A 13963-nucleotide genomic window follows, 5' to 3' on the forward strand; every position below is an offset into this window, starting at 1 on the left:
AAGGTGAAAACCTCCTTGGAAAAGTAGTTTGATAAGCACTATTGCTTAAAAGTATGAGCAACTTCAGTCAGAGACTGAGCCCTAAGTCTATAGAATGGGCATAGCATTGTGAATTTTTTTATTGCTTTTATAAGAACCTAATTTTAAGACTCCTTCTGTACTGCTATAGCAAGCACACCAAAAAGATAAAAGCTTTCATAGAAAGCACATTCCTTCCTGGGCGTGTTACATTTTTCATTGGCACATCTTTGCAGATGCTTGGCTTTATTTGAAACACACAACCTTTCTGAAAGAGATGATACAGCTTGCTGAGGGCCTCTTGAGTATATTTAAGGCAAGTTAAACATAAAACAAGTTTTTGCAAATTATCTGAAAGACATAATATCATATTTAGCACTATGTATCAGGCACTGTTCTAAACACATTACAAATATAAACAAATTTAATCCCTTTTAGATAGGTATTATTTTTATCATCATATAGATGACAGAACTGAGGCACAGAGAGGCAAAGTAATTCACACAGCCAGTAAGTAGAACAAGGATTTAAATCCAGGGTACAATGTATGTTATTCTGATAATGACTACACCAAAAGCCCTGACTTCACCACTACACAAGATATCCATGTAGCAAAATTACAGTTGTACCCCATAAACTTATACAAATTAAATTTTTAAAAAATCCTGGTATACTGGCTCTAGAATCAATACACCAAACCACTATGCTATGATGCTTCTCTCAGTAAGTACTCAATACTGCCCTATCAACTATTTACATAAGAGTAACAATTTGTTTTAGAACTGTTTTTTTGTTTGTTTGTTTTTGCATTGGGGTCTCACTCTGTCACCCAGGCTAGATCATGGTTTACCACAGCCTCAAACTTCTGGACTCAAGCAATCCTCCTGCCTTAGCCTCCCCCACCTCAGCTTTCTGAGTAAGTGGAACTATAGGCGTGCACTACCACACCCAGTTAGTATTTTGATTTTTTTGTAGAGACAAGGTCTCGCTATTTTGCCAAGGCTGGTCTCAAACTCCTAAATTCAAGCAATCTGCCCTTCTCATCCTCCCAAAGTGCTGGGGTTACAGGCAAGAAGCACCACAACCAGCCTTAGAACTATTTTTTTTTTAAGTAGGATTTACTGAGAGGACAGAAAAGTTCCCTGAGTAGGAGGGGACCCGAGGGGGTTGCCCAGAACCCCTTAATGATTTTTTTGAAATGAAAATATTCTTTGGAAGAGTCAGCAAATTTTAAAGTTAAAGTTTAAAAGATCAAATGTATTATGCCCAAGTGCCTTCTTTAATTTTTTTTTTTTTTAATTTCCACTTAGAAGTTTAATGAGGCCAGGCTCGGTGGCTTAGCCTGTAATTTCAGCACTTTAGGAGGCGGAGGTAAGAGTATTGCCTGCGCCTGTGGATTTGAGACCAGCCTAGGCAATATGGTGAGACCTCATCTTTACAATAAATCAAAAAATTAGCTGGGCATGGTAGCACATACCTGTAGTTCTGGCTACTTGGAAGGCTGAGAAGAAAGAATCACCAGAGCCCAGCAGGTCGAGGTTGCAGTGGCCATGAGCGTGCCACTACACTCCAGCCTGGGAAATGGAGTAAGACTCTGACTCAAAAAAAAAAAGAAAGTTTAATGAGCCAGGTGTGGTGGCTCACACCTGTAATCCCAGCACTTTGGGAGTCTGAGGCAAGAGGACTGACTGATCCCACAGGTTTGAGACCAGTCTGAGCAACATGGTGAGACCACATCTCCATAATAAATAAATAAATAAATAAATAGCTGGGCATGGTAGCACATGCCTGTAGTTCAAGCTACTTGGAAGGCTAAGACGGAAAGATTGCCTGAGCACAGCAGGTCAAGGCTGCGGTGGCCATGACCATGCCACTGCACTCTAGCCTGGGTGACAGAGTGAGATTCTGACTCAAAAAAAAAAAAAAATTAGAAGTTTAATGAGATCTCAAATGTGTCTGTCCAAAACTTAACTCCTGATCTTCTGAACCACCTAAACCCCTGGCCTTTCCCACTTCTGTTCATTCTTTAGCTCAGGTGAAAAAAATCCTGGAGTTATCCTTGAGTTTCTCTGTTTTTCTTATATCCTACATCCAAGTCATCAGCTGTTAGCTGTATCTTTAAAGTATATTCAGATGTATGGAGCTAATCCACTGTTATCACCTTGGCCCAGCATACCATCATCTCATTAGAATTACCGCAACTGCCTCCTTGCTATTCTCCATAGATTAGCCAGAGTGGCCCTTTTAAAACGAAGGCAGACGTGGCCCTTTTAAAACGAAGGCAGATGTAACCCTCTGCTCACAAGTCTCCCTTGGCTTTTTATCTTCCCCATAGATCTTATAACGATATATATATATCGTCCCAAGGGGCTCGCTCATCTTATCGCCTCCAATTCACCTCCTAGGTCCATTTACTAGGGCCACCCTGGCCTCCTTACTGTCTCTCACACTCACCAGGCAGGCATCCACCTCCGAACCTTTGCAATAGCTGGTCTGTCAGCTTGACCGTTCTTCCTCCTGATTTCTTTAGGACATGTTTCCTCCTGTCATCCAAGATTTTGGGTAAATGTTACCTTGTGATTTCATCTCAAGTCATTTTATTTTTCTCCATGCCATTTATCTTCTAATAAATGTATCTTACTATTTTATTCATCTGTCTCCTCCACTACAATGTCAACTCATGAAGACATAAATTTGTTTTCTTCACTGATGAATCCCCAAAATCAAGGACAGGGTTTGGTGTGTTTGTCAAGTAGGAATGCAAAAAACAAACAAACAAAAACACTTCTTAATTACATGAGTATTATTAGTAGAGGAAGCAGAACTAACACAGAACTAAGAACACAAACTTTGGAACCAAATTATTTTGGTTTAACATTAACTTTGGAACCAAATTATTTTGGTTTAACATCTAGTCAAATTACATATCAGAACTGATCTCAGTTTTTAATCTGTAAAATGAGAGGGCTGATTGTTGCCCAATTACTATAAGGATTAAATTATATGATATAATCCACGTAGCAAGCCACCTGTGCCTGACACAAAGTAAATTCTCAGTAAACATTGGCTATTTTAAAGGCAGTATGGTAAATCAGGCCATTCTGGATAAAGGTAAATATCGACCTTTGTAGCAAATGAAAATTCTTCAGTAATAAACATAATTTATAAATGGAAAGATATATCTATTCTTTTTGGGATAGGATTTTAGAAGTTATTTATTTCAACCCTTACTGCACTGTTTTTCTTCCGCTTCTAGCCCTCCTGGTTTTCCCTTTGTAGCACAGGGTGATTTTCTACCTACATTCATTTCCTCACATCCTCAATTTTGTTTCAATACCTGAGTTATTGACAGATCCTTTGTGGATCTGGTTTACTAGGAAGTGCCAGAGAAATATCTTTTCCAACATTTATACAAGTTTCAGACAGCTATGAGTTTTTGGGGAAAGTGATCCAACCCCTTCTAAAAGAGAGATCCCAACTGAGTTGAGCCAACCACCATAATCTTATTCCTCTTGCAAGAGACTGGTTAAAAATGGACATGTGATACAGTTCTGGCCAATACTAAATGAAGGAAGTCTGTCGGAAGCTTCTAAGGAAAATGAAAATTTCCTCACCATTAAGAAGAGTGTTGTTTCTTTACCGAGTGCTGCATTTTTGGATGTGATGTCTGGAACTGTTGAAACCATATTATGACCTTGGAAGTCACCAGCCATTAGTTGAAATTGATATCCAGTCATTAAACATTTATTAAATATTTAGCTCACTAAATATCTCTGCCTCCTAGGCATATACAACCATGCATTGCTTAACAAAGAGGATACATTCTGACAAATGTGTCATTAGGCGACCTTGTCATTGTGCAATCACAGAGTGCACCAAACACAAACCGAGATGTTATAGTCTAGTACACACCTAAGCTATATGCTATAGCCTACTGTTCCTAGGTTATAAACCTGTAGAGCTCGTGACTGCATTGGATAGTGTAGGCAATCATAACACATAGTACTTGTATATCTAAGTATATCTAAACATAAAAAAGGTACAGTAAAAATATGGCACAGTGTATCATAATAGTATGGGACCACCATAGTATATGCAGTTGGTCACTGGCCAAATGTTGTTATGTGACCCATGAATGAGACAGGATTTCAATTCACTTGTGCGTGAGTGGGAAAAGTGGCCAGTATTCGTCAATGAGTTGTGAGCAGAATGGTGTGCTTTATTTCTGAACCAGAGCATTTAATTGTTGGTGCAAGACATCCTAGAGTTCTTTCTCTTCTGGCACAGTAATCAGTGATGTTCAAGACAGGAGCAGCTTTGTCGCCCTGGGTTCTAAAGTAACTACATTGGAAAAAACCCTATAGCTGTCCTGTATATATCTGTTTTTAGCACAGCATTTGAAAAATACTTAATAAAAGAACTAACATCTTGCTGTTTACATGCAATCTTTGAAATCAAACAGAAATACATCTGAGTCCCAGACTCACCCTTCTCTGAGCTTCAGTGCCTCTATTTAGAAAAGTGAATAATAATTTTAACAGTAAAATGACAAAAGATTAGCATAACTAATTCCATTTTAGATGGAGGGAGGGTGCCTCTGGTCTCTGTTCATGCTTGCACGTAGGCCAGAAAAATGCTGGGCTCAGTGACTCCGCCTGTAATCCCAGTATTGGGAGGCCGAGGCCAGTGGATTGCTTGAGCCCGCAGGTTCAAGACCAGCCCAGGCAATTTGGCAAGACCTTGTCTCTACAATAAATAAATAAATAAATAAAATTACATGGTAACACATGCCTGTAGTTCTGGCTATTTGGAAGGCTGAGGCAGAAGGATCGCCGGAGTCCAGCAGGTCGACGCTGGGATGCCTGTGAGAGTGCCGCTACACTCAGTCTGGGTAACAGAGTGAGACTCCAACCGCTCCCAAAAAATTTTAAATTAAAAAAAAAAAAAAAGTTTGAAACACTGAAAAGATAACATAGGAGCAACAAGTATGCAGCTGTCAAGACTCACTATGGGAAAAAGGGGAATATGTGCACTAACTATGTTTTGTTAAAGATTTAAAGGAACAAGAATTCCATTAACCAAGGACAAAGACACTTCACAACTTTTCCTAGATCCTGCTGGGGCCCAGATGCCTGTAGTCCTCACTCACCTTGGTTCTTGGTCACCTTTTGATCCCTACCTTCTTCTCTTCTCCCTGCCCTTCGCATAACAAGAACCTGAAATGTGTACTAACTTGAGATGGTCTTTGAGATGTTAGTCCCCCATCTCCTCAGGTTGCCAGCTCTTGAATAAGTTTATTTTTCTTTCATTATCCTTGTTTCTTTTGAGCAACAGCAGTCAAGCCTGGGTTCAGTTACAATAATACATACCTTTCTAGGTTCACAGGAGAGATAAATAATATAAAGCACTTAAGATATCTAACATATAGTTAACATTTACACTATCAAAATCATTAAAATAGTAAGATTATGTTTTATACCAGGACCTATATTTATTGCAATAAGAATAACTTCACAGCTTTAAGCTTTATTTAAAAAATTTAAAATGAAATTTCTCTATTTGTATGAGGAAAGCAGTTCAAATGTATCCAAGCCTATAATTTAAACTTTTGTCAAAATTAATTTTATTTAAGGGCATTTAAAAATTAAAGGTGGGCCAGGCATGATGGCTCATGCCTGTAATCCCAGCACTTTGGGAGGCGAAGGCAGGAGTATTGCTTAAGCCCAGGAATTTGAAACCAGCATGGGCAACATAGTGAGACTTTGTCTCTACAAAAAAAATAATAATAATTAAAAAAAATAATTGGGCATAGTGACATATGCCTGTAGTCCCAGTTAACTCGGGAGGCTGAGGAGGGAGGATTGCTTGACCCCAGAAGTTCAAGACTGCAGTGAGACCTGATCATGCCACTGCACTACAATGTGGATAACAGAGTAAGACTCCGACTCAAAAAACAAAACAAAAAAACTAGAGGTGAAGTCTTGATTCCAGAAATCCTATTATTTTTTTAAAAATGCTTCAAAGGAAAGATTAATAGGATTGTCCACTGAATGTTCCTGAACATAACTGTAGCCATCAACTACTAACAGCCTTGGGTACAGAAGCAAGTAGAAACTGGCAGTAAGTGAACATGACTTCAACTTACATTGCACAGGATCCTCAAAGATGAAACCATATTGAAATGAGCTCACAATCTAAAATTATAAAACATGTAAGGAAACAGTCTACAAGTGCCAGATTCCATGGACAAAGTGAACAGTGGGATTAGATTTCCAAAAATAGATTAAAATATTATCAAATAAATTATATAAAGATAATTAAAATGATTAAAGAAAAACAAAGAAAAATGGAACTATATTAAAAAAGAAATTATAAAAGGAAAAAACCTGATTGAAAAAGAAATATAACTTACAGAAATAAAAATATATATATACTCATAAAATTATTTGTAAAAATAAATCATCTCTAGGGGAATTGGCCACCATATAAGAAGAGGACCATGCTAAAGCAGGCACACACAGATGCCCTGGTCAACAGCTAGCTGAGCTTTAGTTAACAGACAGCATCAACCAGTAGCTACCTATATGATTGACTCATCTTGGACATCCAACTCAGATTCATCTTCAGAAGACTGCAGAAGATACAGACATCTGACTGTAACCACATGAGATGACCAAAGTAAGAACTTCTTATTTGGGCCCTTCCTAAATTTGTAACCCACAAAATCATGAGCAAAATTGTTATCGGCAAGGATGTGGAGAAACTGGAACCCTCATACACTGCTGGCAGCAATGTGAAATGGGGCAGCAGCTTTGGAAAGTAGTATGGCAGTTCTTCAAACGATTAAACACAGAGTTTCTATATGACCCAACAATTCCACTCTTAAGTCTATACCCCCCCCAAAAAGGAAAACACATGTCTCCAAAGAAACTAGTACATGAATGCTTCTACAGGATTATTCATAATAGCCAAAGATGTCCATCAATGGACAAACAGATAAACAAAATATGGTATATCATACAAGAGAATATTGTTCATCCATGAAAATGATAATTTATGAAACAATACAAATGAACCAGCTGGACGCAGTAGCTCATGCCTATAATCCCAGCACTTTGGGAGGTAAAGATGAGAGGACTGCCTGAGTCCAGGGTTTCAAAACCAGCCTGGGCAATTTGGCAAGACCTCATATCTACAATAAATCAAAAACTTAGCTGGGCATGGTGGTATGTGCTTGTGGTTCCAGCTATTTGGAAAGCTGAGGTGGAAGGATCCTGTGAGCCCAGCAGGTAGAGGCTGTGGTGGCAGTGAACATGCTACTGTACTCCAGCCTGGGCCAACAGAGGGAGACTCCTACTAAACAAACAAACAAACGAACCTTGAAAGTATTATGCTAAGTCAAAGAAGACAGTCACAAAAGACCATATATGATTCAATATATATGAGAGTATAGAATAGGAAATCTATAGAAACAGAAAGTAGATAAGTGGTTGCTTAGGGCTGCAGGGGGACGGGGGTGAGGTTGATTAGGGGATGACAGCTAAAGGGCAAAGGGTTTCCTTTTTTTTGAGTCGGGGTCTTATTCTGTTGCCCAGGCTGGAGTGCAGTGGCACAATCACAGCTCACTGCATCCATGAACTCCTCGGTTCAGGAGATGCTTCCACCTCAGCCTCCCGAGTAACTGGGACTACAGGAGTGTGCCAACATACCCAGCTATTTATTTACTTATTTATATTTTTTTTAGAGACAGTGTCTCACTATGTTGCCTAGGCTAGTCTCAAACTTCTGGGCTCAAGCAATCCTCCCACTTCAACCTCCCAAAGGGCTGGGATTACAGGCATGAGCCACTGCACCCAGCTGGGATTTTCTTTTAAGGTGATGCAAATATTCTACAACTGACTGTGATGATGATTACACATATCTGTGATACTAAAAAACATTCAATTGTATACTTAAATGGGGGAATTGTATATAGTGTAAATTGTATCTCTATGAAGCTATTAAGACATATTAAAGTTATTCAAGCTAAAAAGAAATGACACCAGAAAGTATCTCAAATCCTTACAAAGAAGTAAAGAACACGGTAAAGGTATTTATGAAGGTAATGACAGAAGACTATATAAATATATATTTTCTCTTTTCATTTCAACTAATTTTAAAACAAAGTCACAATACAATAATTATAATGTGAGCTTATAACATATTAGTATGTAATATGTATGACAATAATAGCACAAAGGAGGATGAAGAGATAGAACTACTGGCTGGAGGAAGGAAATGACATACATGGTAACACAAATCCACAGGAAGAAAAATAATACTAGAAATGATGGAAAAAACAACAGACTATATTTTTCTTCTTCTCTCCTTTAAAAAGACATACCATTGCACAATTCAATAATTGTTAATACTGTATTGCTGTGTTTATAATATATGTCAATGTAATATGATTGACAATGATAGCACAATATCATAAAGTTTCTATACTTTACTAGAATCAAGTAAGCATTAATCTGAAGTCATTATGATAAATTAAGACACATATTGTAATCCCTAAGATCTACCACTTAGTATGTAATTTTTTTTTTTGAGTTGGAGTCTCACTCCTTCGTCCAGGCTGGAATGCAGTGGTACACACACTCAAGGCCACCCAGCGTCGATCTTCTGAGCTCCAGTGATCCTTCCACCTCAACCTTCCAAGTAGCCGGAACTACAGACGCATGCTACCACATCCAGCTATTTTTATGGTAGAGACAATGTCTCACCAAGTTTCCCGGGCTGGTCTCGAACCTACAGGCTCAGGCAATCCTCTCGCCTTGGCCTCCCAAAGTGCTGGGATTACAGACTGAGTCACCGAGCCCAGCCTATAATTGTTTTTAAAAAAGCAAAATATCTCACAAAGGAATTAAAATGGTGCACTAGAATATACCTATTTAATACAAAAGGAGGCAATAAAGAAAGAATGGGAACAAAAAACATATGAGTAACACAGAAAACAAACAGCAACATGGCAGATGTCAATCTAACTATACTCATGATAAAACTGAATATGAATTCAAACTAAACTAAAATTAGCAGAAGGAAGGAAATAATAGAAATCAGAACAGAATAAATCAAATAAAGAATAGAAAAATCAATATGCCAGGTGTGGTAACTCATGCCTGTAATCCTAGCAGTTTGGGAGGCTGAGGCAAGAGAATTGCCTGAGCCCACAGGTTCCAGACCAGCCTGGGCAACTTGGCGAGACCTCATCTCTATAATAAATAAAAAAATTAGCTGGGTGTGGTGGCACGGGCCTGTAGTCCCAGCTACTTGGAAGGCAGAGGCAAAAGAATCACCTAAGCCCAGCAGGTCGAGGCTCCTCGCCAGTCTGGATGACAGTGCACCACACACAGTCTGGATGACAGTGTGCCACTCCAGTCTGGGTGACAGTGAGATACCAACTCAAAAAAAAAAAGAAAGAAAGAAAAGAAAAATCAATAAAACTATCCAGCCTTGACTAAACAGCGAGACCTCATCTCTACAAAAATTCAAAAAATCAGCTGGGCATTGTGGCGCAAGCGTATAGATAGTTCCAGCTACTCGTGAGGCTCCAAAAGGATGTCCTGACCCTGGGAGGTTGAGGCTGTGGTGAGCCATCTTCTTGCCACTGCGCTCCAGTCTGGGTGAGAGTGAGATTCCAACTCAAAAAAAAAAAAATCAATAAAACTAAAATGTAGGAGGGAGGGAACATCACTATTGACCCTATAATAACTAAAAGGATTGTTGAAAAATATTATCAACAACTTTATGCCAACAAGTTAGACAAAATGAAATAAATTGGGCACTGTGGTGCATGCCTAATCCCAGTTACTTGGGAGGATCGCTTGAACCTAGGAGTTCAAGACTAGCCTAGGAAATATATCAAGACCCTGTCTCAAAAAAAAAAAAAAGACACAAATTATTAAAACGAACTGAATGCCAGGCATGGAGGCTCACACCTGTAATCCCAGCACTTTGGGAGACCAAGGCGGGAGGATTGCTCGAGCCTAGGAGTTCAAGCCTAGACAACATAGGGAGACTATGTCTCTTAAAAAAATAATATTAAATTTTAAGGAAAATTTTAAAAACTGAAGAAACAGAATTTATGAATGGCCTATGTATTCATTTTCTATTACTGCTATAACAAATTGTCTCAAATTTAGTGGCTTAAAACAATTCAAGTGTATTATCTTACAGTTCTATAGGTTAGAAGTTCAGCTCTCTGCTAAAAGCATGTCAATCATGCTTTTTTTAGTCACTGGACTAAAACCAAAGTGTCAGAAGGGAACTACATTCCCCCATGGCAGTGCTAAGGGACCATCTGTTTCCTTGACTTGTCCGGTTTATAGAGGACACCTACATTCCTTGGCTCAAGGACACCTTCCTCCATCTTCAAAGCAAGCAATGGAGGGTCAAGTGCTTTGCACATTGCATCTCTCTGACCTCTTATTCTCTCTCTCTCACTTTTAAGAATCATTGTCATTACATTGGGCCCACCTGGATGATCCTGGATATCCTCTCCATCACAAACTCCTTAACTTAATCACATATGCAAAATCCCTTTTTCCATGTAAAGCAACATACAGTCATGCATCACATGTTTCAGTCAATGACAGACCACATTTACCACTGTAGCCCCAAAAGACTATAATACACCGTACTGTATTTTTACTATAACTTTTTTATGTTTAGATACACAAATACCACTGTGTTATAACTGCCTATGATATTCAATATAGAAACATGCTTTACAGGTTTGTAGTCTAAAAGCAACAATCTACACCATCCACATTTTTCAGAACATACCTCCATCACTAAGCAACACATGACTGTCTTCACAAGTTCTAGGAATTAAAACAGTATCTTTAGGGGTCCATGAGTCTGCCTACCACCCCCTATAACAAGTGAAGAAACTGAATTAATATCTATCCTCAAAGAAAATGCCACATTCAGTCAGCTTTGCTGGTGAATTCTTTCAAATATTTAAGGAAGAAATAGTACCAATCCTTTGCAGATTCTCCTAGAAAATGGAGGAGGAATGATTTATAAGGTCAGTATTAACCGACTATCAAAGCTAGACAAAAACATCACAAGAAAACTACAAACCAGTATCCTTCATGAATACAGGCACAACAATACACAATAAAATACTAACAAACCAAATCCAGTAACACGTAAAAAAGAGTATACACCATGATTAGTTGGTATTTATTCCAGCGTGCAAGGCTGATTTAACATCCAGAAATCTATCAATATATCATTTTAAAAGAAAAAAGGAAAAAAGAACACATGATCATTTTAACACATGCAGAAAAAACAATTAACAATATCCAAAAGGTATTCAAGAATAGAAAACAAAAAATTCTCAGCAAACATGGAATAGAAAGTAACTTCCTCAACCTGATAAAGGGCATCTACAAAAAGCCTACAACATTATACTTAATGGTGAAATACTGAAGGCTTTCCCCCTAATATTGGGAAGAAGGAAACATCTCTGCTCTCGGTTCTTCAACATTATACCAGCAACTCTAGTAAGTACAATCCAGCAAGAAAAAGATAGTAAAACCCTCCAGGATGGAAGGAAAGTAACAGAACTGTCTTTATTTGTAGGCAACGTGATCCTATATGTATAAAATCCTAAGAACCCCCCCACAAAGTGATTAGAACTAAGTAAGTTTAGCAATATCAATACACTATTCAAGACCAATATACAAAAATCAGTTGCATTTCTCTAGTAAAAAATATGAAAATGAAAATAAGAAAATAACTATACATAATATAATCAAAAAGAACAAAATGGTTAGGAATAAACGTAACTAAGATTTTGTATGTAAAAATACAAACACTGCTGAGAGAAATTTTAAAAGATTTAAATAAATAGAAAGACTGCAGGTTCACAGATTGGAAGATTCAGTATTATTAAGATGGTTATGCTCCCCCAGTTGATATATGAAATCAGTGAAATCCCTTTCAAAATTCCACCGGGCTTATTTTTGCAAACTTGGAAAGCTAATTCTAAAATGTACATGGAAATACAAAGAACCTAGAATAGCAAAAAACAATCTTAAAAAAACAAGATCAGACCAGGTATGGTGGCTAACACCTGTAATCCCAGCACTTTGGGAGGCTAACAGGAGGACTGCTTGAGCCTAGGAGTTTGAAACCAGCCTAGGCAACATAGCAAGACCTTGTCTCTACAAAAAAAATTTTTTTAATTAGCCAAATGTGGTGGCACACGCCTGTAGTCCCAGATACTCAGGAGATCAAGACAGAAGGATCACCTGAGCCCAGGAGTTCAAGGCTGTGGTGAACTGTGACTGTGCCACTGCACTCCAACCTGGGCAAAAGAGTAACACCATGTCCCAAAAGGAAAAAAAAAAAAGAACAAAATTAGAAGACCTATATTACCTTATTTCAAAACCTAATATACAGCTACAATAATTAAAAGAATATGGTGGAGGCTGGGCTTGGTGGCTCAGCCTGTAATTCCAGCACTTTGGGAGGCTGAGGTGAGTGGACTGCCTGAGCCCGTGAGTTCGAAACCAGTCCAGGCAACTTGGCAAGATCTTGTCTCTACAATAAATTAAAAAATTCGCTGGGTGTGGTAGTGTGCACCTGTAGTTACAGCTACTTGGAAGGCTGAGGTGAAGGCGGAAGGATCACTGGAGCCCAGTAGGTCGACACTGGGGTGGCTGTGAGAGTACCACTGCACTCCAGCCTGGATGACAGAGTGAGACTCCAACTCAAAAAAAAAAAGGCAACCCCTTTGGGTCCCCGCCCACTGTGGGAGTTTATCTGTCTTCTCAATAAATCCTGCTTTAAAAAAAAAAAAAAAAAAGAGTATGGTACTGACATAGGATAGATATATTTAAAAATAGAACCAAATTTTGAGTCCAGAAATGAACTATTAGTGTTCAATTGATTTTTGACAAAAGTCCCATGGCAATCCAATAGGGGAAAAATCTTTTCCACAAATGTTGCTGGGACAATTGTACATATACATACGAAAAGATTAACTTAGATCCTTTCCTCACACCATCTAAGTTATAGGGACTTAGTAAACAACTTGAGCTCTCTACTAAAATACCAGAAGGGCCATGCCTTATGAGGAAAGACCAAGTCTAGGGAAAAGGATATGCCCCAGGACAAAAACTAAAACAGATTCATACTAAAAGATCAGGATTCTCTCTAATACTTTACCTACTAGAAAAAAAATTAACACTTTTTAGAGGATGATATCAGAATTCAGTCTCTTCAACTTTTATCTACCATATCAGTATATAATAAAAAATTACTAGACATGTGAAGCAATAGATTAAATTGCCTACACCACTCTCTTTATTACTGAACAGGACTCAGAGGAAAGGTTAAGCAAAACAGATAATGCCTTACACAATTGTTTACTTGTGTATAAAAAATAACAACTAAAAATTCTGAAAATTGATCATGCTGGCGGGCTCAGTGGCTCAGCCGGTAATCACAGCACTTTGGGAGGCCGAGGCATGTGGATTGCCTGAGCCCGTGGTATGAGATCAGCCTGGGCAACTTGGTGAGACCTTGTCTCTACAATACATAAAAAATTAGGTGGGCATGATAGTGCGCGCCTATACTTCCAGCTACTTGGAAGGCTGAGGAGGAAGGATTGCCGGAGCCCAGCGGGTCAACGCTGGGGTGGCTGTGAGCGTACCATGGCACTCCAGTCTGAGCGACAGAGTGAGACTCTGACTCTAAAAAAAAAACTCAATAATGCTAGTTATTAGCCTTTTGACTTCTTTCTCACCAAAAATCAGGACAATTTTCATTTGTACCCACACTGTACAGGGAGGGAGCCTCATTTCTAACCAGAGGTCCCAGCTACCATGATAAACCCGGGGAAACAGCAAATTTCTGCATAGCTCCCAAATCCCTGTGAACTCTAGAGTTG

Source organism: Carlito syrichta, unplaced genomic scaffold (assembly GCF_000164805.1).
Source record: "Carlito syrichta isolate Samal-C Ts95f unplaced genomic scaffold, Tarsius_syrichta-2.0.1 Scaffold307107, whole genome shotgun sequence".
Lineage (NCBI taxonomy): Eukaryota > Metazoa > Chordata > Mammalia > Primates > Tarsiidae > Carlito > Carlito syrichta.